The sequence below is a fragment of the Thermobia domestica genome, chromosome 18 (genome assembly GCF_964235325.1).
Source record: "Thermobia domestica chromosome 18, izTheDome1.hap1.1, whole genome shotgun sequence".
NCBI lineage: Eukaryota > Metazoa > Arthropoda > Insecta > Zygentoma > Lepismatidae > Thermobia > Thermobia domestica.
The window spans coordinates 153,235,997-153,262,653 of NC_137471.1; positions in this window are offsets into that span (position 1 = coordinate 153,235,997).

The window sequence follows — 26,657 nt, forward strand, 5'->3', positions numbered from 1 at the left end:
AGGTTGGAGGCTTCCGTTTTCCAGCCACCCACTTTGAAACCCTTATAACTTCGTACCGGAAGTGGTACAAACGAAAATTTTTGCGGCACATTCCGGCACAAACGTAGCACAAACGATTAGCGTAGTTTTTGTTTCGAAATTCCAAGTTTGGAGGCTGCTGTTTCCTCAGCCCCCACTACAAAACCCTTATAACTTCGTACCGGAAGTGGTACAAAAATGTTTACGGTGCATTCCGGCACAAACGTAGCACAAAGGATTGCCATAGTTTTTGTTTCAAAATTCCAAGTTTTGAGGCTTCTGTTTCCCCAGCCCCCACATTAAAACGATTATAACTTCGTACCGGAAGTGGTACAAACGAAAATTTTTGCGGCACATTCCGGCACAAACGCAGCACAAACAATTAGCATAGTTTCTGTTTCGAAATTCCAAGTTTGGAGGCTGCTGTTTCCCCAGCCCCCACTTCAAAACTCTTATAACTTCGTACCGGAAGTGGTACAAACGAAAATGTTTACAGTGCATTCCGGCACAAACGTAGCACAAAGGATTGCCATAGGTTTTGTTTCGAAATTCCAAGTTTTGAAGCATCCGTTTCTCCAGCCACCCACTTTGAAACCCTTATAACTTCGTACCTGAAGTGGTACAAACCATAATTTTTGCGGTACATTCCGGCACACACGTAGCACAAACGTTTGGCATGGGTTTTGTTTTGAAATTCCTAGGTTGGAGGCTGCCGTTTCCCTAGCCCCCCACATCAAAACTCTTATAACTTCGTACCGGAAGTGGTACAGACAAAAATTTTTGCGGTACATTCCGGCACAAACGTAGCACAAACGATTGCCATAGGTTTTGTTTCGAAATTCCAAGTTTGGTGGCTGCCGCTTCTCCAGCCCCCCACTTTAAAACCCTTATAACTTCGTACCGGAAATGGTACAAACGAAAATTTTTCCGGTACATTCCGGCACAAACGTAACACAAATGAATGCCATAGCTTTTGTTTCGAAATTCCAAGTTTTGAGGCTGCCGTTTCTCCAGCCCCCCCCCCACTTTAAAACCCTTATAACTTCGTACCGGAAGTGGTAGAAACGAGAATTTTTGCGGCACACTCCGGCACAAACGTAGCACAAACGATTGGCATTGGTTTTGTTTCGAAATTCCAAGTTTGGAGGCTGCCGTTTCTCCAGCCACCCCACTATAAAACTCTTATAACTTCCTACCGGAAGTGGTACAAACGAAAATTTTTGCGGCACATTCCCGCACAAAAGTAGCACAAACAATTAGCATAGTTTCTGTTTCGAAATTCCAAGTTTTGAGGCTGCTGTTTCCCGAGCCCCCACATCAAAACCCTTATAACTTCGTACCGGAAGTGGTACAAACAAAAATGTCTACGGTGCATTCCAGCAGAAACGTAGCACAAAGGATTGCCATAGGTTTTGTTTCGAAATTCCAAGTTTGGAGGCTGCCGCTTCTCCAGCTCCCCACTTCAAAACCCATAAAACTTCGTACCGGAAGTGGTACAAACGAAAAATTTTGCGGTACATTCCGGCACAAAAGTAGGACAAACGATTGGCATACCTTTTGTTTCGAAATTCCGAGTTTTGAGGCTTCCGTTTCTCCAGCCACCCTCTTTGAAACCCTTATAACTTCGTACCGAAAGTGGTACAAACGAAAATTTTTGAAATACATTCCGGCACAAACGTAGCACAAACGAATGCCATAGTTTTTGTTTCGAAATTCCAAGTTTTGAGGCTGCTGTTTACCCAGTCCCCACATTAAAACTATTATAACTTCGTACCGGAATTGGTAAAAACGAAAATTTTTGCGGCACATTCCGGCACAAACGTAGCACAAACAATTAGCATAATTTTTGTTTCGAAATTCCAAGTTTGGAGGCTGCTGTTTCCCCAGCCCCACTTCAAAACCCTTATAACTTCGTACCGGAAGTGGTACAAAAATGTTTACGGTGCATTCCGGCACAAACGTAGCACAAAGGATTGCCATAGGTTTTGTTTCGAAATTACAAGTTTGGAGGCAGCCGCTTCTCCAGCCCCCCACTTTAAAACCCTTATACCTTCGTACCGGAAGTGGTACAAACGTAAATTTTTGCGGTACGTTCTGGCACAAACGTAGCACAAACGATTGCAATAGGTTTTGTTTCGAAATTCCAAGTTTGGAGGCTGCCGTTTCTCCAGCCACCCCACTTTAAACCCTTATAACTTCGTACCGGAAGTGGTACAAACGAAAATTTTTGCGGTACTTTCCGGCACAAACGTAACACAAACGATTGGCACAACTTTTGTTTCGAAATTCCGAGTTTTGAGGCTTCCGTTTCTCCAGCCACCCAATTAAATCCCTTATAACTTGGTACCGGAAGTGGTACAAACGAAAATTTTTGCGGTACATTCCGGCAAAAACGTAGCACAAACGATTGCCTTAGTTTTTGTTTCGAAATTCCAAATTTTGAGGCTGCTGTTTCCCCAGCCCCCACATTAAAACTATTATAACTTCGTACCTGAGGAGGTACAAACGAAACTTTTTGCGGCACATTCCGGCACAAACGCAGCACAAACAATTAGCATAGTTTTTGTTTCAAAATTCCAAGTTTGGAGGCTGCTGTTCCCCATCCCCCACTTCAAAACCCTTATAACTTCGTACCGGAAGTGGTACAAACGAAAATGTTTACAGTGCATTCCGGCACAAACGTAGCACAAAGGATTGCCATAGGTTTTGTTTCGAAATTCCAAGTTTTGAGGCTTCCGTTTCTCCAGCTACCCACTTTGAAACCCTTATAACTTCGTACCTGAAGTGGTACAAACCATAATTTTTGCGGTATATTCCGGCACACACGTAGCTCAAACGACTGGCAAAGGTTTTGTTTTGAAATTCCTAGGTTGGAGGCTGCCGTTTCCCTAGACCCCCACATCAAAACTCTTATAACTTCGTACCGGAAGTGGTACAGACAAAACTTTTTGCGGTACATTCCGGCACAAACGTAGCACAAACGATTGCCATAGGTTTTGTTTCGAAATTCCAAGTTTGGAGGCTGACGTTTCTCCAGATACCCCACTATAAAACACTTATAACTTCGTACCTCGAGTGGTACAAGCGAAAAATTTTCGGTACATTCCGGCACAAAAGTAGCACAAAGGATTGCCATAAGCTTTTGTTTCGAAATTCCAAATTTTGAGGCTTCCTTTTTTCCAGCCACCCACTTTGAAACCCTTATAACTCCGTACCGGAAGTGGTACAAACGAAAATTTTTGCGGTACATTCCGGCACAAACGTAGCACAAACGATTAGCATAGTTTTTGTTTCGAAATTCCAAGTTTGAAGGCTGCCGCTTCTCCAGCCACCCCACATTAAAACCCTTATAACTTTGTACCGGAAATGGTACAAACGAAAATTTTTACGGTGCATTCCGGCACAAACGTAGCACAAAGTATTGCCATAGGTTTTGTTTCGAAATTCCAAGTTTTGAGGCTTCCGTTTCTCCAGCCACCCACTTTGAAACCCTTATAACTCGTACCTGAGTGGTACAAACGATAATTATTGCGGTACATTCCGGCACAAACGTAGCACAAACGTTTGGCATATTTTTTGTTTTGAAATTCCTAGGTTGGAAGCTGCCGTTTCCCTAGCCCCCCACTTCAAAACCCTTATAACTTCGTACCGGAAGTGGTACAGACAAAACTTTTTGCTGTACATTCCGGCACAAACGTAGCACAAACAATTGGCATAGCTTTTGTTTCCAAATTCCAAGGTTGGAGGCTTCCGTTTCTCCAGCCACTCACTTTGAAACCCTTATAACTTCGTACCGGAAGTGGTACAAAGGAAAATTTTTGCGGCACATTCAGGCACAAACGTAGCACAAACAATTAGCGTAGTTTTTGTTTCGAAATTCCAAGTTTGGAGGCTGCTGTTTCGTCAACCCCCACTACAAAACCCTTATAACTTCGTACCGGAAGTGGTACAAAAATGTTTACTTTGCATTCTTGCACAAACGTAGCACAAAGGATTGCCATAGGTTTTGTTTCGAAATTCCAAATTTGGAGGCAGCCGTTTCTCCAGCCCTCCACTTTAAAACCCTTGTAACTTCGTACCGAAAGTGGTACAAACGTAAATTTTTGCGGTATATTCCGGCACAAACGTAGCACAAACAATCGGCATAGCTTTTGTTTCCAAATTCCAAGCTTGGAGGCTTCCGTTTCTCCAGCCACCCACTTTGAAACCCTTATAACTTCGTACCGGAAGTGGTACAAACGAAAACTTTTGCGGTACACTCCGGCACAAACACTGCACAAACGATTGCCATAGGTTTTTTTTTTCGAAATTCCAAGTTTGGAGGCTGCCGTTTCTCCAGCCACCCCACTTTAAAACCCTTATAACTTCGTACCGGAAGTGGTACAAACGAAAACTTTTGCGGTACACTCCGGCACAAACACTGCACAAACGATTGCCATAGGTTTTTTTTTTCGAAATTCCAAGTTTGGAGGCTGCCGTTTCTCCAGCCACCCCACTTTAAAACCCTTATAACTTCGTACCGGAAATGGTACAAACGAAATTTTTACGGTGCATTCCGGCACAAACGTAGCACAAACGATTGGCATAACTTTTGTTTCGAAATTCCGAGTTTTGAGGCTTCCGTTTCTCCAGCCACCCACTTTGAAACCATTATAACTCGTATTTGAGTGGTACAAACGATAATTTTTGCGGTACATTCCGGCACAAACGTAACACAAACGAATGCCATAGTTTTTGTTTCGAAATTCCAAGTTTGGAGGCTGCCGATTCTCCAGCCACCCCACTTTAAAACCCTTATAACTTCGTACCGGAAATGGTACAAACGAAAATTTTTACGGTGCATTTCGGCACAAAAGTAGCACAAAGGATTGCCATAGGCTTTTGTTTCGAAATTCCAAGTTTTGAGGCTTCCATTTCTCCAGCTCCCCACTTTAAAGCCCTTATAACTTCGTACCGGAAGTGGTACAAACGAAAATTTTTGCAGTACATTCCGGAACAAATGTAGCACAAACGAATGCCATAGTTTTTGTTTCGAAATTCCAAGTTTTGAGGCTGCCGTTTCTCCAGCCCCCCCCACTTTAAAACCCTTATAACTTCGTACCGGAAGTGGAACAAACGAAAATTTTTGCGGTACATTCCGGCACAAACGTAGGACAAACGATTGGCATACCTTTTGTTTCGAAATTCCGAATTTTGAGGCTTCCGTTTCTCCAGCCACCCACATTGAAACCTTTATAACTTCGTACCGAAAGTGGTACAAACGAAAATTTTTGCAATACATTCCGGAACAAATGTAGCACAAACGAATGCCATAGTTTTTGTTTCGAAATTCCAAGTTTTGAGGCTGCCGTTTCTCCAGCCCCCCCCACATTAAAACTATTATAACTTCGTACCGGAATTGGTACAAACGAAAATTTTTGCGGCACATTCCGGCACAAACGTAGCACAAACAATTAGCATAATTTTTGTTTCGAAATTCCAAGTTTGGAGGCTGCTGTTTCCCCAGCCCCCACTTCAAAACCCTTATAACTTCGTACCGGAAGTAGTACAAAAATGTTTACGGTGCATTCCGGCACAAACGTAGCACAAACGATTGCCATAGGTTTTGTTTCGAAATTACAAGTTTGGAGGCAGCCGTTTCTCCAGCCCCCCACTTTAAAACCCTTATAACTTCGTACCGGAAGTGGTACAAACGTAAATTTTTGCGGTACATTCCGGCACAAACGTAGCACAAACGATTGCAATAGGTTTTGTTTCGAAATTCCAAGTTTGGACGCTGCCGTTTCTCCAGCCACCCACTTTGAAACCCTTATAACTTCGTACCTGAAGTGGTACAAACCATAATTTTTGCGGTACATTCCGGCACACACGTAGCACAAACGTTTGGCATGGGTTTTGTTTTGAAATTCCTAGGTTGGAGGCTGCCGTTTCCCTAGCCCCCCACATCAAAACTCTTATAACTTCGTACCGGAAGTGGTACAGACAAAACTTTTTGCGGTACATTCCGGCACAAACGTAGCACAAACGATTGCCATAGGTTTTGTTTCGAAATTCCAAGTTTGGTGGCTGCCGCTTCTCCAGCCCCCCACTTTAAAACCCTTATAACTTCGTACCGGAAATGGTACAAACGAAAATTTTTCCGGTACATTCCGGCACAAACGTAACACAAATGAATGCCATAGCTTTTGTTTCGAAATTCCAAGTTTTGAGGCTGCCGTTTCTCCAGCCCCCCCCACTTTAAAACCCATATAACTTCGTACCGGAAGTGGTAGAAACGAGAATTTTTGCGGCACACTCCGGCACAAACGTAGCACAAACGATTGGCATTGGTTTTGTTTCGAAATTCCAAGTTTGGAGGCTGCCGTTTCTCCAGCCACCCCACTATAAAACTCTTATAACTTCCTACCGGAAGTGGTACAAACGAAAATTTTTGCGGCACATTCCCGCACAAAAGTAGCACAAACAATTAGCATAGTTTCTGTTTCGAAATTCCAAGTTTTGAGGCTGCTGTTTCCCGAGCCCCCACATCAAAACCCTTATAACTTCGTACCGGAAGTGGTACAAACAAAAATGTCTACGGTGCATTCCGGCAGAAACGTAGCACAAAGGATTGCCATAGGTTTTGTTTCGAAATTCCAAGTTTGGAGGCTGCCGCTTCTCCAGCTCCCCACTTCAAAACCCATAAAACTTCGTACCGGAAGTGGTACAAACGAAAAATTTTGCGGTACATTCCGGCACAAAAGTAGGACAAACGATTGGCATACCTTTTGTTTCGAAATTCCGAGTTTTGAGGCTTCCGTTTCTCCAGCCACCCTCTTTGAAACCCTTATAACTTCGTACCGAAAGTGGTACAAACGAAAATTTTTGAAATCCATTCCGGCACAAACGTAGCACAAACGAATGCCATAGTTTTTGTTTCGAAATTCCAAGTTTTGAGGCTGCTGTTTACCCAGTCCCCACATTAAAACTATTATAACTTCGTACCGGAATTGGTAAAAACGAAAATTTTTGCGGCACATTCCGGCACAAACGTAGCACAAACAATTAGCATAATTTTTGTTTCGAAATTCCAAGTTTGGAGGCTGCTGTTTCCCCAGCCCCACTTCAAAACCCTTATAACTTCGTACCGGAAGTGGTACAAAAATGTTTACGGTGCATTCCGGCACAAACGTAGCACAAAGGATTGCCATAGGTTTTGTTTCGAAATTACAAGTTTGGAGGCAGCCGCTTCTCCAGCCCCCCACTTTAAAACCCTTATACCTTCGTACCGGAAGTGGTACAAACGTAAATTTTTGCGGTACGTTCTGGCACAAACGTAGCACAAACGATTGCAATAGGTTTTGTTTCGAAATTCCAAGTTTGGAGGCTGCCGTTTCTCCAGCCACCCCACTTTAAACCCTTATAACTTCGTACCGGAAGTGGTACAAACGAAAATTTTTGCGGTACTTTCCGGCACAAACGTAACACAAACGATTGGCACAACTTTTGTTTCGAAATTCCGAGTTTTGAGGCTTCCGTTTCTCCAGCCACCCAATTAAATCCCTTATAACTTGGTACCGGAAGTGGTACAAACGAAAATTTTTGCGGTACATTCCGGCAAAAACGTAGCACAAACGATTGCCTTAGTTTTTGTTTCGAAATTCCAAATTTTGAGGCTGCTGTTTCCCCAGCCCCCACATTAAAACTATTATAACTTCGTACCTGAGGAGGTACAAACGAAACTTTTTGCGGCACATTCCGGCACAAACGCAGCACAAACAATTAGCATAGTTTTTGTTTCAAAATTCCAAGTTTGGAGGCTGCTGTTCCCCATCCCCCACTTCAAAACCCTTATAACTTCGTACCGGAAGTGGTACAAACGAAAATGTTTACAGTGCATTCCGGCACAAACGTAGCACAAAGGATTGCCATAGGTTTTGTTTCGAAATTCCAAGTTTTGAGGCTTCCGTTTCTCCAGCTACCCACTTTGAAACCCTTATAACTTCGTACCTGAAGTGGTACAAACCATAATTTTTGCGGTATATTCCGGCACACACGTAGCACAAACGACTGGCAAAGGTTTTGTTTTGAAATTCCTAGGTTGGAGGCTGCCGTTTCCCTAGACCCCCACATCAAAACTCTTATAACTTCGTACCGGAAGTGGTACAGACAAAACTTTTTGCGGTACATTCCGGCACAAACGTAGCACAAACGATTGCCATAGGTTTTGTTTCGAAATTCCAAGTTTGGAGGCTGACGTTTCTCCAGATACCCCACTATAAAACACTTATAACTTCGTACCTCGAGTGGTACAAGCGAAAAATTTTCGGTACATTCCGGGGCAAAAGTAGCACAAAGGATTGCCATAAGCTTTTGTTTCGAAATTCCAAATTTTGAGGCTTCCTTTTTTCCAGCCACCCACTTTGAAACCCTTATAACTCCGTACCGGAAGTGGTACAAACGAAAATTTTTGCGGTACATTCCGGCACAAACGTAGCACAAACGATTAGCATAGTTTTTGTTTCGAAATTCCAAGTTTGAAGGCTGCCGCTTCTCCAGCCACCCCACATTAAAACCCTTATAACTTTGTACCGGAAATGGTACAAACGAAAATTTTTACGGTGCATTCCGGCACAAACGTAGCACAAAGTATTGCCATAGGTTTTGTTTCGAAATTCCAAGTTTTGAGGCTTCCGTTTCTCCAGCCACCCACTTTGAAACCCTTATAACTCGTACCTGAGTGGTACAAACGATAATTATTGCGGTACATTCCGGCACAAACGTAGCACAAACGTTTGGCATATTTTTTGTTTTGAAATTCCTAGGTTGGAAGCTGCCGTTTCCCTAGCCCCCCACTTCAAAACCCTTATAACTTCGTACCGGAAGTGGTACAGACAAAACTTTTTGCTGTACATTCCGGCACAAACGTAGCACAAACAATTGGCATAGCTTTTGTTTCCAAATTCCAAGGTTGGAGGCTTCCGTTTCTCCAGCCACCCACTTTGAAACCCTTATAACTTCGTACCGGAAGTGGTACAAAGGAAAATTTTTGCGGCACATTCAGGCACAAACGTAGCACAAACAATTAGCGTAGTTTTTGTTTCGAAATTCCAAGTTTGGAGGCTGCTGTTTCGTCAGCCCCCACTACAAAACCCTTATAACTTCGTACCGGAAGTGGTACAAAAATGTTTACTTTGCATTCTTGCACAAACGTAGCACAAAGGATTGCCATAGGTTTTGTTTCGAAATTCCAAATTTGGAGGCAGCCGTTTCTCCAGCCCTCCACTTTAAAACCCTTGTAACTTCGTACCGAAAGTGGTACAAACGTAAATTTTTGCGGTATATTCCGGCACAAACGTAGCACAAACAATCGGCATAGCTTTTGTATCCAAATTCCAAGCTTGGAGGCTTCCGTTTCTCCAGCCACCCACTTTGAAACCCTTATAACTTCGTACCGGAAGTGGTACAAACGAAAACTTTTGCGGTACACTCCGGCACAAACACTGCACAAACGATTGCCATAGGTTTTTTTTTTTCGAAATTCCAAGTTTGGAGGCTGCCGTTTCTCCAGCCACCCCACTTTAAAACCCTTATAACTTCGTACCGGAAATGGTACAAACGAAATTTTTACGGTGCATTCCGGCACAAACGTAGCACAAACGATTGGCATAACTTTTGTTTCGAAATTCCGAGTTTTGAGGCTTCCGTTTCTCCAGCCACCCACTTTGAAACCATTATAACTCGTATTTGAGTGGTACAAACGATAATTTTTGCGGTACATTCCGGCACAAACGTAACACAAACGAATGCCATAGTTTTTGTTTCGAAATTCCAAGTTTGGAGGCTGCCGCTTCTCCAGCCACCCCACTTTAAAACCCTTATAACTTCGTACCGGAAATGGTACAAACGAAAATTTTTACGGTGCATTTCGGCACAAAAGTAGCACAAAGGATTGCCATAGGCTTTTGTTTCGAAATTCCAAGTTTTGAGGCTTCCATTTCTCCAGCTCCCCACTTTAAAGCCCTTATAACTTCGTACCGGAAGTGGTACAAACGAAAATTTTTGCAGTACATTCCGGAACAAATGTAGCACAAACGAATGCCATAGTTTTTGTTTCGAAATTCCAAGTTTTGAGGCTGCCGTTTCTCCAGCCCCCCCCCACTTTAAAACCCTTATAACTTCGTACCGGAAGTGGAACAAACGAAAATTTTTGCGGTACATTCCGGCACAAACGTAGGACAAACGATTGGCATACCTTTTGTTTCAAAATTCCGAATTTTGAGGCTTCCGTTTCTCCAGCCACCCACATTGAAACCTTTATAACTTCGTACCGAAAGTGGTACAAACGAAAATTTTTGCAATACATTCCGGAACAAATGTAGCACAAACGAATGCCATAGTTTTTGTTTCGAAATTCCAAGTTTTGAGGCTGCCGTTTCTCCAGCCCCCCCCACATTAAAACTATTATAACTTCGTACCGGAATTGGTACAAACGAAAATTTTTGCGGCACATTCCGGCACAAACGTAGCACAAACAATTAGCATAATTTTTGTTTCGAAATTCCAAGTTTGGAGGCTGCTGTTTCCCCAGCCCCCACTTCAAAACCCTTATAACTTCGTACCGGAAGTAGTACAAAAATGTTTACGGTGCATTCCGGCACAAACGTAGCACAAACGATTGCCATAGGTTTTGTTTCGAAATTACAAGTTTGGAGGCAGCCGTTTCTCCAGCCCCCCACTTTAAAACCCTTATAACTTCGTACCGGAAGTGGTACAAACGTAAATTTTTGCGGTACATTCCGGCACAAACGTAGCACAAACGATTGCAATAGGTTTTGTTTCGAAATTCCAAGTTTGGACGCTGCCGTTTCTCCAGCAACCCCACATTAAAACCCTTATAACTTCGTACCGAAAGTGGTACAAACGAAAATTTTTGCGGTACATTCCGGCACAAACGTAGCACAAACGATTGGCACAACTTTTGTTTCGAAATTCCGAGTTTTGAGGCTTCCGTTTCTCCAGCCACCCACTTTGAATCCCTTATAACTTGGTACCGGAAGTGGTACAAACGAAAATTTTTGCGGCACATTCCGGCACAAACGTAGCACAAACGAATGCCATAGTTTTTGTTTCGAAATTGCAAGTTTGGAGGCTGCCGTTTCTCCAGATACCGCACTATAAAACACTTATAACTTCGTACCCGAAGTGGTACAAACGAAAATTTTTGCGGTATATTCCGGCACAAACGTAGCACAAACAATCGGCATAGCTTTTGTTTCCAAATTCCAAGGTTGGAGGCTTATGTTTCTCCAGCCACCCACTTTGAAACCCTTATAACTTCGTACCGGAAGGGGTACAAACGAAAACTTTAGCGGTACACTCCGGCACAAACACAGCACAAACGATTGCCATAGGTTTTGTTTCGAAATTCCAGGGGACGCGGTGGCTCAGTGGTAGAGCTTTCACCTCTGGTGGTTGGGGTCCCGGGTTCGATCCCAGCCCCCGCCAAGTGAACTTTGTGGTGGACAAACCCCGTGCTCGTGGGTTTTCTCGGGGTTCTCCCGTTTCCTCCCACTTTCTTCATTCCGCCATTTCACTCATCTCTCATCATCACCGTCTCCTTTAGCCTAACCGGCATAAGCGTGGGACGTAAAACTCAAAGATTTCATTTCATTTTTCTCGAAATTCCAAGTTTGGAGGCTGCCGCTTCTCCAGCCACCCCACTTTAAAACCCTTATAAATTCGTACCGGAAATGGTACTAACAAAAATTTTTACGGCGCATTCCGGCACAAACGTAGCACAAACGATTGGCATACCTTTGGTTTCGAAATTCCGAGTTTTGAGGCTTCCGTTTCTCCAGCCACACACTTTGAAACCCTTATAATTTCGTACCGGAAGTGGTATAAACGAAAATTTTTGCGGCACATTCCGGCACAAACGTAGCACAAACGAATGCCATAGTTTTTGTTTCGAAATTCCAAGTTTGGAGGCTGCCGTTTCTCCAGATACCCCACTATAAAACACTTATAACTTCGTACCCGAAGTAGTACAAACGAAAATTTTTCGGTACATTCCGGCACAAACGTAGCACAAACGATTGGCATACCTTTTGTTTCGAAATTCCGAGTTTTGAGGCTTCCATTTCTCCAGCCACCCAATTTGAAAAACTTATAACTTCGTACCGGAAATGGTAGAAACGAAAATTTTTGCGGTACATTCCGGCACAAACGTAGCACATACGAATGCCATAGTTTTTGTTTCGAAATTCCAAGTTTTGAGGCTACTGTTTCCCCAGCCCACAGTTTAAAACTATTATAACTTCGTACCGGAAGTGGTACAATTGAAAATTTTTGCGGCACATTCCGGCACAAAAGTAGCACAAACAATTAGCATAGTTTTTGTTTCGAAATTCCAAGTTTTGAGGCTGCTGTTTCCCGAGCCCTCACTTCAAAACCCTTATAACTTCGTACCGGAAGTGGTACAAACAAAAATGTCTACGGTGCATTCCGGCACAAACGTAGCACAAAGGATTGCCATAGGTTTTGTTTCGAAATTCCAAGTTTGGAGGCTGCCGTTTCTCCAGCAACCCCACTTCAAAACCCTTATAACTTCGTACCGGAAGTGGTACAAACGAAAATTTTTACGGTACATTCCGGCACAAACGTAGCACAAACCATTGGCATACCTTTTGTTTCGAAATTCCGAGTTTGAGGCTTCCGTTTCTCCACCCACCCACTTTGAAACCCTTATAATTTCGTACCGGAAGTGGTACAAACGAAAATTTTTGCGGCACATTCCGGCACAAGCGTAGCACAAACGAATGCCATAGTTTTTGTTTCGAAATTGCAAGTTTGGAGGCTGCCGTTTCTCCAGATACCCCACTATAAAACACTTATAACTTCGTACCCGAAGTGGTACAAACGAAAATTTTTGCGGTATATTCCTTCACAAACGTAGCACAAACAATCAGCATAGCTTTTGTTTCCAAATTCCAAGGTTGGAGGCTTCCGTTTCTCCAGCCACCCACTTTGAAACCCTTATAACTTCGTACCGGAAGTGGTACAAACGAAAATTTTTGCGGTACACTCCGGCACAAACACAGCACAAACGATTGCCATAGGTTTTGTTTCGAAATTCCAAGTTTGGAGGCTGCCGCTTCTCCAGCCACCCCACTTTACAACCCTTATAACTTCGTACCGGAAATGGTACAAACGAAAATTTTTACGGCGCATTCCGTCACAAACGTAGCACAAACGATTGGCATATCTTTTGTTTCGATATTCCGAGTTTTGAGGCTTCCGTTTCTCCAGCCACCCACTTTGAAACCCTTATAATTTCGTGCCGGAAGTGGTACAAACGAAAATTTTTGCGGCACATTCCGGCACAAACGTAGCACAAACGATTGGCATACCTTTTGTTTCGAAATTCCGAGTTTTGAGGCTTCCGTTTCTCCAGCCACCCAATTTGAAAAACTTATAACTTCGTACGGGAAGTGGTAGAAACGAAAATTTTTGCGGTACATTCCGGCACAAACGTAGCACATACGAATGCCATAGTTTTTGTTTCGAAATTCCAAGTTTTGAGGCTACTGTTTCCCCAGCCCCCACTTTAAAACTATTATAACTTCGTACCGGAAGTGGTACAAACGAAAATTTTTTCGGCACATTCCGGCACAGAAGTAGCACAAACAATTAGCATAGTTTTTGTTTCGAAATTCCAAGTTTTGAGGCTGCTGTTTCCCGAGCCCCCACTTCAAAACACTTATAACTTCGTACCGGAAGTGGTACAGACAAAAATGTCTACGGTGCATTCCGGCACAAACGTAGCACAAAAAATTGAGATAGGTTTTGTTTCGAAATTCCAAGTTTGGAGGCTGCCGTTTCTCTAGCCACCCCACTTTAAAACCCTTATAACTTCGTACCGGAAGTTGTACAAACGAAAATTTTTACGGTACATTCCGGCACAAACGTAGGACAAACGATTGGCATACCTTTTGTTTCGAAATTCCGAGTTTTGAGGCTTCCGTTTCTCCAGCCACCCACTTTGAAACCGTTATAACTTCGTACCGAAAGTGGTACAAACCAAAATTTTTGCAATACATTCCGGCACAAACGTAGCACAAACGAATGCCATAGTTTTTGTTTCGAAATTCCAAGTTTTGAGGCTACTGTTTCCCCAGCCCCCACATTAAAACTATTATAACTTCGTACCGGAATTGGTACAAACGAAAATTTTTGCGGCACATTCCGGCACAAAAGTAGCACAAACAATTAGCATAATTTTTGCTTCGAAATTCCAAGTTTGGAGGCTGCTGTTTCCCCAGCCCCCACTTCAAAACCCTTATAACTTCGTACCGGAAGTGGTACAAAAATGTTTACGGAGCATTCCGGCACAAACGTAGCACAAAGGATTGCCATAGGTTTTCTTTCGAAATTCCAAGTTTTGAGGCTTCTGTTTCCCCAGCCCCCACATCAAAACTCTTATAACTTCGTACCGGAAGTGGTACAGACAAAAATTTTTGCGGTACATTCCGGCACAAACGTAGCACAAACGATTGCCATAGGTTTTGTTTCGAAATTCCAAGTTTGGTGGCTGCCGCTTCTCCAGCCCCCCCACTTAAAAACCCTTATAACTTCGTACCGGAAGTGGTACAAACGAAAATTTTTCCGGTACATTCCGGCACAAACGAAACAAAAATGAATGCCATAGCTTTTGTTTCGAAATTCCAAGTTTTCAGGCTGCCGTTTCTCCAGCCCCTCCCCCCCCACTTTAAAACCCTTATAACTTCGTACCGGAAGTGGTAGAAACGAAAATTTTTGCGGTACACTCCGGCACAAACGTAGCACAAACGATTGGCATTGGTTTTGTTTCGAAATTCCAAGTTTGGATGCTGCCGTTTCTCCAGCCACCCCACTATAAAACCCTTATAACTTCGTACCGGAAGTGGTACAAACGAAAATTTTTGCGGCATATTCCGGCACAAAAGTAGCACAAACAATTAGCATAGCTTTTGTTTCGAAATTCCAAGTTTTGAGGCTGCTGTTTCCCGAGCCCCCACTTCAAAACACTTATAACTTCGTACCGGAAGTGGTACAGACAAAAATGTCTACGGTGCATTCCGGCACAAACGTAGCACAAAAAATTGAGATAGGTTTTGTTTCGAAATTCCAAGTTTGGAGGCTGCCGTTTCTCTAGCCACCCCACTTTAAAACCCTTATAACTTCGTACCGGAAGTTGTACAAACGAAAATTTTTACGGTACATTCCGGCACAAACGTAGGACAAACGATTGGCATACCTTTTGTTTCGAAATTCCGAGTTTTGAGGCTTCCGTTTCTCCAGCCACCCACTTTGAAACCGTTATAACTTCGTACCGAAAGTGGTACAAACCAAAATTTTTGCAATACATTCCGGCACAAACGTAGCACAAACGAATGCCATAGTTTTTGTTTCGAAATTCCAAGTTTTGAGGCTACTGTTTCCCCAGCCCCCACATTAAAACTATTATAACTTCGTACCGGAATTGGTACAAACGAAAATTTTTGCGGCACATTCCGGCACAAAAGTAGCACAAACAATTAGCATAATTTTTGCTTCGAAATTCCAAGTTTGGAGGCTGCTGTTTCCCCAGCCCCCACTTCAAAACCCTTATAACTTCGTACCGGAAGTGGTACAAAAATGTTTACGGAGCATTCCGGCACAAACGTAGCACAAAGGATTGCCATAGGTTTTCTTTCGAAATTCCAAGTTTTGAGGCTTCTGTTTCCCCAGCCCCCACATCAAAACTCTTATAACTTCGTACCGGAAGTGGTACAGACAAAAATTTTTGCGGTACATTCCGGCACAAACGTAGCACAAACGATTGCCATAGGTTTTGTTTCGAAATTCCAAGTTTGGTGGCTGCCGCTTCTCCAGCCCCCCCACTTAAAAACCCTTATAACTTCGTACCGGAAGTGGTACAAACGAAAATTTTTCCGGTACATTCCGGCACAAACGAAACAAAAATGAATGCCATAGCTTTTGTTTCGAAATTCCAAGTTTTCAGGCTGCCGTTTCTCCAGCCCCTCCCCCCCCACTTTAAAACCCTTATAACTTCGTACCGGAAGTGGTAGAAACGAAAATTTTTGCGGTACACTCCGGCACAAACGTAGCACAAACGATTGGCATTGGTTTTGTTTCGAAATTCCAAGTTTGGATGCTGCCGTTTCTCTAGCCACCCCACTTTAAAACCCTTATAACTTCGTACCGGAAGTTGTACAAACGAAAATTTTTACGGTACATTCCGGCACAAACGTAGGACAAACGATTGGCATACCTTTTGTTTCGAAATTCCGAGTTTTGAGGCTTCCGTTTCTCCAGCCACCTACTTTGAAACCCTTATAACTTCGTACCGAAAGTGGTACAAACAAAAATTTTTGAAATACATTCCGGCACAAACGTAGCACAAACGAATGCCATAGTTTTTGTTTCGAAATTACAAGTTTGGAGGCTGCCGTTTCTCCAGCCACCCCACTTTAAAACCCTTATAACTTCGTACCGGAATTGGTACAAACGAAAATTTTTGCGGCACATTCCGGCACAAACGTAGCACAAAAAATTAGCATAATTTTTGTTTCGAAATTCCAAGTTTGGAGGCTGCTGTTTCCCCAGCCCCCACTTCAAAACCCTTATAACTTTGTACCGGAAGTGGTACAAAAATGTTTACGGTGCATTCCGGCACAAACGTAGCACAAAGGATTGCCATAGGTTTTGTTTCGAAATTACAAGATTGGAGGCAGCCGTTTCTCCAGCCCCCCACTTTAAAACCCTTATAACTTCGTACCGGAAGTGGAACAAACGTAAATTTTTGCGGTACGTTCCGGCACAAACGTAGCACAAACGATTGCAATAGGTTTTGTTTCGAAATTCCAAGTTTGGAGGCTGCCGTTTCTCCAGCCACCCCGCTTTAAAACCCTTATACCTTCGTACCGGAAGTGGTACAAACGAAAATTTTTGCGGTACATTCCGGCACAATCGTAACACAAACGATTGGCACAACTTTTGTTTCGAAATTCCGAATTTTGAGGCTTCCGTTTCTCCAGCCACCCACATTGAATCCCTTATAACTTGGTACCGGAAGTGGTACAAACGAAAATTTTTGCGGTACATTCCGGCAAAAACGTAGCACAAACGATTGCCATAGTTTTTGTTTCGAAATTCCAAGTTTTGAGGCTGCTGTCTCCCCAGCCCCCACATTAAAACTATTATAACTTCGTACCGGAAGTGGTACAAACGAAAATTTTTGCGGCACATTCCGGCACAAACGCAGCACAAAAAATTAGCATAGTTTTTGTTTCGAAATTCCAAGTTTGGAGGCTGCTGTTTCCCCAGCCCCCACTTCAAAACCCTTATAACTTCGTACCGGAAGTGGTACAAACGAAAATGTTTACAGTGCATTCCGGCACAAACGTAGCACAAAGGATTGCCATAGGTTTTGTTTAGAAATTCCAAGTTTTGAGGCTTCCGTTTCTCCAGCCACCCACTTTGAAACCCTTATAACTTCGTACCTGAAGTGGTACAAACCATAATTTTTGCGGTACATTCCGGCACACACGTAGCACAAACGATTGGCATAGGTTTTGTTTTGAAATTCCTAGGTTGGAGGCTGCCGTTTCCCTAGCCCCCCACATCAAAACTCTTATAACTTCGTACCGGAAGTGGTACAGACAAAAATTTTTGCGGTACATTCCGGCACAAACGTAGCACAAACGATTGCCATAGGTTTTGTTTCGAAATTCCAAGTTTGGAGGCTGACGTTTCTCCAGATACCCCACTATAAAACACTTATAACTTCGTACCCGAAGTGGTACAAACGAAAATTTTTCGGTACGTTTCGGCACAAACGTAGCACAAACGATTGGCATACCTTTTGTTTCGAAATTCCGAATTTTGGGGCTTCCTTTTCTCCAGCCACCCACTTTGAAACCCTTATAACTCCGTACCGGAAGTGGTACAAACGAAAATTTTTGCGGTACATTCCGGCACAAACGTAGCACAAACGATTAGCATAGTTTTTGTTTCGAAATTCCAAGTTTTGAGGCTGCTGTTTCCCCAGCCCCCAGTTTAAAACTATTATAACTTCGTACCGGAAGTGGTACAAACGAAAATTTTTGCGGCACATTCCGGAACAAACGTAGCACAAACAATTAGCATAGTTTTTGTTTCGAAATTCCAAGTTTGGAGGCTGCCGCTTCTCCAGCTACCCCACATTAGAACCCTTATAACTTCGTACCGGAAATGGTACAAACGAAAATTTTTACGGTGCATTCCGGCACAAACGTAGCACAAAGTATTGCCATAGGTTTTGTTTCGAAATTCCAAGTTTTGAGGCTTCCGTTCCTCCAGCCACCCACTTTGAAACCCTTATAACTTGTACCGGAAGTGGTAAAAACGAAAATTCTTGCGGCACATTCCGGCACAAAAGTAGCACAAACAATTAGCATAGTTTTTGTTTCGAAATTCCAAGTTTTGAGGCTGCTGTTTCCCGAGCCCCCACTTCAAAACCCTTATAACTTCGTACCGGAAGTGGTACAAACAAAAATGTTTACGGTGCGTTCCGGCACAAACGTAGCACAAAGGATTGACATAGGCTTTGTTTCGAAATTCCAAGTTTGGAGGCTGCCGCTTCTCCAGCTCCCCACTTCAAAACCCATAAAACTTCGTACCGGAAGTGGTACAAACGAAAATTTTTGCTGTACATTCCTGCACAAACGTAGGTCAAACGATTGGCATACCTTTTGTTTCGAAATTCCGAGTTTTGAGGCTTCCGTTTCTCCAGCCACCCACTTTGAAACCCTTATAACTTCGTACCGAAAGTGGTACAAACGAAAATTTTTACGGTGCACTCCGGCACAAACGTAGCACAAACGAATGCCATAGTTTTTGTTTCGAAATTACAAGTTTGGAGGGTGCCGTTTCTCCAGCCACCCCACTTTAAAACCCTTATAACTTCGTACCGTAATTGATACAAACGAAAATTTTTGCGGCACATTCCGGCACAAACGTAGCACAAAAAATTAGCATAATTTTTGTTTCGAAATTCCAAGTTTGGAGGCTGCTGTTTCCCCAGCCCCCACTTCAAAACCCTTATAACTTCGTACCGGAAGTGGTACAAAAATGTTTACGGTGCATTCCGGCACAAACGTAGCACAAAGGATTGCTATAGGTTTTGTTTCGAAATTACAAGTTTTGAGGCTTCCGTTTCTCCAGCCACCCACTTTGAAACCCTTATAACTTCGTACCTGAAGTGGTACAAACCATAATTTTTGCTGTACATTCCGGCACACACGTAGCACAAACGATTGGCATAGGTTTTGTTTTGAAATTCCTAGGTTGGAGGCTGCCGTTTCCCTAGCCCCCCACATCAAAACTCTTATAACTTCGTACCGGAAGTGGTACAGACAAAAATTTTTGCGGTACATTCCGGCACAAACGTAGCACAAACGATTGCCATAGGTTTTGTTTCGAAATTCCAAGTTTGGAGGCTGACGTTTCTCCAGATACCCCCCTATAAAACACTTATAACTTCGTACCCGAAGTGGTACAAACGAAAATTTTTCGGTACATTCCGGCACAAACGTAGCACAAACGATTGGCATACCTTTTGTTTCGAAATTCCGAATTTTGAGGCTTCCTTTTCTCCAGCCACCCACTTTGAAACCCTTATAACTCCGTACCGGAAGTAATACAAACGAAAATTTTTGCGGTACATTCCGGCACAAACGTAGCACAAACGATTAGCATAGTTTTTGTTTCGAAATTCCAAGTTTTGAGGCTACTGTTTCCCCAGCCCCCAGTTTAAAACTATTATAACTTCGTACCGGAAGTGGTACAAACGAAAATTTTTGCGGCACATTCCGGAACATACGTAGCACAAACAATTAGCATAGTTTTTGTTTCCAAATTCCAAGTTTGGAGGCTGCCGCTTCTCCAGCTACCCCACATTAAAACCCTTATAACTTCGTACCGGAAATGGTACAAACGAAAATTTTTACGGTGCATTCCGGCACAAACGTAGCACAAAGTATTGCCATAGGTTTTGTTTCGAAATTCCAAGTTTTTAGGCTTCCGTTTCTCCAGCCACCCACTTTGAAACCCTTATAACTTGTACCTGAATGGTACAAACGTTAATTATTGCGGTACATTCCGGCACAAACGTAGCACAAACGATTGGCATACTTTTTGTTTTGAAATTCCTAGGTTGGAAGCTGCCGTTTCCCTATCCCCCCACTTCAAAACCCTTATAACTTCGTACCAGAAGTGGTACAGACAAAACTTTTTGCGGTACATTCCGGCACAAACGTAGCACAAACAATTGGCATAGCTTTTGTTTCGAAATTCCAAGGTTGGAGGCTTCCGTTTCTCCAGCCACCCACTTGAAACCCTTATAACTTCGTACCGGAAGTGGTACAAACGTAAATTTTTGCGGCACATTCCGGCACAAACGTAGCACAAACGATTGCCATAGGTTTTGTTTCGAAATTCCAAATTTTGAGGCTTCCGTTTCTCCAGCCACCCACTTTGAAACCCTTATAACTTCGTACCGGAAGTGGTACAAACGAAAATTTTTGCGGTACATTCCGGCACAAACGTAGCACAAACGAATGCCATAGTTTTTTTTCGAAATTCCAAGTTTTGAGGCTTCTGTTTCCCCAGCCCCCACATTAAAACGATTATAACTTCGTACCGGAAGTGGTACAAACGAAAATTTTTGCGGCACATTCCGGCACAAACGCAGCACAAACAATTAGCATAGTTTCTGTTTCGAAATTCCAAGTTTGGAGGCTGCTGTTTCCCCAGGCCCCACTTCAAAACCCTTATAACTTCGTACCGGAAGTGGTACAAACGAAAATGTTTACAGTGCATTCCGGCACAAACGTAGCACAAAGGGTTGCCATAGGTTTTGTTTGGAAATTCCAAGTTTTGAAGCATCCGTTTCTCCAGCCACCCACTTTGAAACCCTTATAACTTCGTACCTGAAGTGGTACATACCATATTTTTTGCGGTACATTCCGGCACAAACGTAGCACAAACGTTTGGCATGGGTTTTGTTTTGAAATTCCTAGGTGTTGGAGGCTGCAGTTTCCCTAGCCCCCCACATCAAAACTCTTATAACTTCGTACCGGAAGTGGTACAGACAAAAATTTTTGCGGTACATTCCGGCACAAACGTAGCACAAACGATTGCCATAGGTTTTGTTTCGAAATTCCAAGTTTGGTGGCTGCCGCTTCTCCAGCCCCCCCACTTAAAAACCCTTATAACTTCGTACCGGAAGTGGTACAAACGAAAATTTTTCCGGTACATTCCGGCACAAACGAAACAAAAATGAATGCCATAGCTTTTGTTTCGAAATTCCAAGTTTTGAGGCTGCCGTTTCTCCAGCCCCCCCCCACTTTAAAACCCTTATAACTTCGTACCGGAAGTGGTAGAAACGAAAATTTTTGCGGTACACTCCGGCACAAACGTAGCACAAACGATTGGCATTGGTTTTGTTTCGAAATTCCAAGTTTGGATGCTGCCGTTTCTCCAGCCACCCCACTATAAAACCCTTATAAATTCGTACCGGAAGTGGTACAAACGAAAATTTTTGCGGCACATTCCGGCACAAAAGTAGCACAAACAATTAGCATAGCTTTTGTTTCGAAATTCCAAGTTTTGAGGCTGCTGTTTCCCGAGCCCCCACTTCAAAACCCTTATAACTTCGTACCGGAAGTGGTACAAACAAAAATGTCTACGGTGCATTCCGGCACAAACGTAGCACAAAGGATTGCCATAGGTTTTGTTTAGAAATTCCAAGTTTGGAGGCTGCCGCTTCTCCAGCTCCCCACTTCAAAACCCATATAACTTCGTACCGGAAGTGGTACAAACGAAAATTTTTGCTGTACATTCCTGCACAAACGTAGGTCAAACGATTGGCATACCTTTTGTTTCGAAATTCCGAGTTTTGAGGCTTCCGTTTCTCCAGCCACCTACTTTGAAACCCTTATAACTTCGTACCGAAAGTGGTACAAACGAAAATTTTTGAAATACATTCCGGCACAAACGTAGCACAAACGAATGCCATAGTTTTTGTTTCGAAATTACAAGTTTGGAGGCTGCCGTTTCTCCAGCCACCCCACTTTAAAACCCTTATAACTTCGTACCGGAATTGGTACAAACGAAAATTTTTGCGGCACATTCCGGCACAAACGTAGCACAAAAAATTAGCATAATTTTTGTTTCGAAATTCCAAGTTTGGAGGCTGCTGTTTCCCCAGCCCCCACTTCAAAACCCTTATAACTTCGTACCGGAAGTGGTACAAAAATGTTTACGGTGCATTCCGGCACAAACGTAGCACAAAGGATTGCCATAGGTTTTGTTTCGAAATTACAAGATTGGAGGCAGCCGTTTCTCCAGCCACCCACTTTAAAACCCTTATAACTTAGTACCGGAAGTGGTACAAACGTAAATTTTTGCGGTACGTTCCGGCACAAACGTAGCACAAACGATTGCAATAGGTTTTGTTTCGAAATTCCAAGTTTGGAGGCTGCCGTTTCTCCAGCCACCCCGCTTTAAAACCCTTATACCTTCGTACCGGAAGTGGTACAAACGAAAATTTTTGCTGTACATTCCGGCACAATCGTAACACAAACGATTGGCACAACTTTTGTTTCGAAATTCCGAATTTTGAGGCTTCCGTTTCTCCAGCCACCCACATTGAATCCCTTATAACTTGGTACCGGAAGTGGTACAAACGAAAATTTTTGCGGTACATTCCGGCAAAAACGTAGCACAAACGATTGCCATATTTTTTGTTTCGAAATTCCAAGTTTTGAGGCTGCTGTCTCCTCAGCCCCCACATTAAAACTATTATAACTTCGTACCGGAAGTGGTACAAACGAAAATTTTTGCGGCACATTCCGGCACAAACGCAGCACAAACAATTAGCATAGTTTTTGTTTCGAAATTCCAAGTTTGGAGGCTGCTGTTTCCCCAGCCCCCACTTCAAAACCCTTATAACTTCGTACCGGAAGTGGTACAAACGAAAATGTTTACAGTGCATTCCGGCACAAACGTAGCACAAAGGATTGCCATAGGTTTTGTTTCGAAATTCCAAGTTTTGAGGCTTCCGTTTCTCCAGCCACCCACTTTGAAACCCTTATAACTTCGTACCTGAAGTGGTACAAACCATAATTTTTGCGGTACATTCCGGCACACACGTAGCACAAACGATTGGCATAGGTTTTGTTTTGAAATTCCTACGTTGGAGGCTGGCGTTTCCCTAGCCCCCCACCACAAAACTCTTATAACTTCGTACCGGAAGTGGTACAGACAAAAATTTTTGCGGTACATTCCGGCACAAACGTAGCACAAACGATTGCCATAGGTTTTGTTTCAAAATTCCAAGTTTGGAGGCTGACGTTTCTCCAGATACCCCACTATAAAACACTTATAACTTCGTACCCGAAGTGGTACAAACGAAAATTTTTGCTGTACATTCCTGCACAAACGTAGGTCAAACGATTGGCATACCTTTTGTTTCGAAATTCCGAGTTTTGAGGCTTCCGTTTCTCCAGCCACCCACTTTGAAACCCTTATAACTTCGTACCGAAAATGGTACAAACGAAAATTTTTACGGTGCATTCCGGCACAAACGTAGCACAAACGAATGCCATAGTTTTTGTTTCGAAATTACAAGTTTGGAGGCTGCCGTTTCTCCAGCCACCCCACATTAAAACCCTTATAACTTCGTACCGGAAATGGTACAAACGAAAAATTTTACGGTGCATTCCGGCAAAAGCGTAGCACAAAGTATTGCCATAGGTTTTGTTTCGAAATTCCAAGTTTTTAGGCTTCCGTTTCTCCAGCCACCCACTTTGAAACCCTTATAACTTGTACCTGAATGGTACAAACGTTAATTATTGCGGTACATTCCGGCACAAACGTAGCACAAACGATTGGCATACTTTTTGTTTTGAAATTCCTAGGTTGGAAGCTGCCGTTTCCCTAGCCCCCCACTTCAAAACCCTTATAACTTCGTACCAGAAGTGGTACAGACAAAAATTTTTGCGGTACATTCCGGCTCAAACGTAGCACAAACAACTGGCATAGCTTTTGTTTCGAAATTCCAAGGTTGGAGGCTTCCGTTTCTCCAGCCACCCACTTGAAACCCTTATAACTTCGTACCGGAAGTGGTACAAACGAAAATTTTTGCGGTATATTCCGGCACAAACGTAGCAAAAACAATTGGCATAGCTTTTGTTTCCAAATTCCAAGGTTGGAGGCTTCCGTTTCTCCAGCCAAACACTTTGAAACCCTTAGAACTTCGTACCGGAAGTGCTACAAACGAAAACTTTTACGGTGCATTCCGGCACAAACGTAGCACAAACGAATGCCATAGTTTTTGTTTCGAAATTACAAGTTTGGAGGCTGCCGTTTCTCCAGCCACCCCACATTAAAACCCTTATAACTTCGTACCGGAAATGGTACAAACGAAAAATTTTACGGTGCATTCCGGCAAAAGCGTAGCACAAAGTATTGCCATAGGTTTTGTTTCGAAATTCCAAGTTTTTAGGCTTCCGTTTCTCCAGCCACCCACTTTGAAACCCTTATAACTTGTACCTGAATGGTACAAACGTTAATTATTGCGGCACATTCCGGCACAAAAGTAGCACAAACAATTAGCATAGTTTTTGTTTCGAAATTCCAAGTTTTGAGGCTGCTGTTTCCCGAGCCCCCACTTCAAAACCCTTATAACTTCGTACCGGAAGTGGTACAAACAAAAATGTCTACGGTGCATTCCGGCACAAACGTAGCACAAAGGATTGCCATAGGTTTTGTTTCGAAATTCCAAGTTTGGAGGCTGCCGCTTCTCCAGCTCCCCACTTCAAAACCCATAAAACTTCGTACCGGAAGTGGTACAAACGAAAATTTTTGCTGTACATTCCTGCACAAACGTAGGTCAAACGATTGGCATACCTTTTGTTTCGAAATTCCGAGTTTTGAGGCTTCCGTTTCTCCAGCCACCCACTTTGAAACCCTTATAACTTCGTACCGAAAATGGTACAAACGAAAATTTTTACGGTGCATTCCGGCACAAACGTAGCACAAACGAATGCCATAGTTTTTGTTTCGAAATTACAAGTTTGGAGGCTGCCGTTTCTCCAGCCACCCCACTTTAAATCCCTTATAACTTCGTACCGTAATTGGTACAAACGAAAATTTTTGCGGCACATTCCGGCACAAACGTAGCACAAAAAACTAGCATAATTTTTGTTTCGAAATTCCAAGTTTGGAGGCTGCTGTTTCCCCAGCCCCCACTTCAAAACCCTTATAACTTCGTAACGGAAGTGGTACAAAAATGTTTACGGTGCATTCCGGCACAAACGTAGCACAAAGGATTGCTATAGGTTTTGTATCGAAATTACAAGATTGGAGGCAGCCGTTTCTCCAGCCCCCCACTTTAAAACCCTTATAACTTCGTACCGGAAGTGGTACAAACGTAAATTTTTGCGGTACGTTCCGGCACAAACGTAGCACAAACGATTGCAATAGGTTTTGTTTCGAAATTCCAAGTTTGGAGGCTGCCGTTTCTCCAGCCACCCCGCTTTAAAACCCTTATACCTTCGTACCGGAAGTGGTAAAAACGAAAATTTTTGCGGTACATTCCGGCACAAACGTAACACAAACGATTGGCACAACTTTTGTTTCGAAATTCCGAATTTTGAGGCTTCCGTTTCTCCAGCCACCCACATTGAATCCCTTATAACTTGGTACCGGAAGTGGTACAAACGAAAATTTTTGCGGTACATTCCGGCAAAAACGTAGCACAAACGATTGCCATAGTTTTTGTTTCGAAATTCCAAGTTTTGAGGCTGCTGTTTCCCCAGCCCCCACATTAAAACTATTATAACTTCGTACCGGAAGTGGTACAAACGAAAATTTTTGCGGCACATTCCGGCACAAACGCAGAACAAACAATTAGCATAGTTTTTGTTTCGAAATTCCAAGTTTGGAGGCTGCTGTTTCCCCAGCCCCCACTTCAAAACCCTTATAACTTCGTACCGGAAGTGGTACAAACGAAAATGTTTACAGTGCATTCCGGCACAAACGTAGCACAAAGGATTGCCATAGGTTTTGTTTCGAAATTCCAAGTTTTGAGGCTTCCGTTTCTCCAGCCACCCACTTTGAAACCCTTATAACTACGTACCTGAAGTGGTACAAACCATAATTTTTGCGGTTCATTCCGGCACACACGTAGCACAAACGATTGGCATAGGTTTTGTTTTGAAATTCCTAGGTTGGAGGCGTCCGTTTCCCTAGCCCCCCACATCAAAACTCTTATAACTTCGTACCGGAAGTGGTACAGACAAAAATTTTTGCGGTACATTCCGGCACAAACGTAGCACAAACGATTGCCATAGGTTTTGTTTCGAAATTCCAAGTTTGGAGGCTGACGTTTCTCCAGATACCCCCCTATAAAACACTTATAACTTCGTACCCGAAGTGGTACAAACGAAAATTTTTCGGTACATTCCGGCACAAACGTAGCACAAACGATTGGCATACCTTTTGTTTCGAAATTCCGAATTTTGAGGCTTCCTTTTCTCCAGCCACCCACTTTGAAACCTTTATAACTCCGT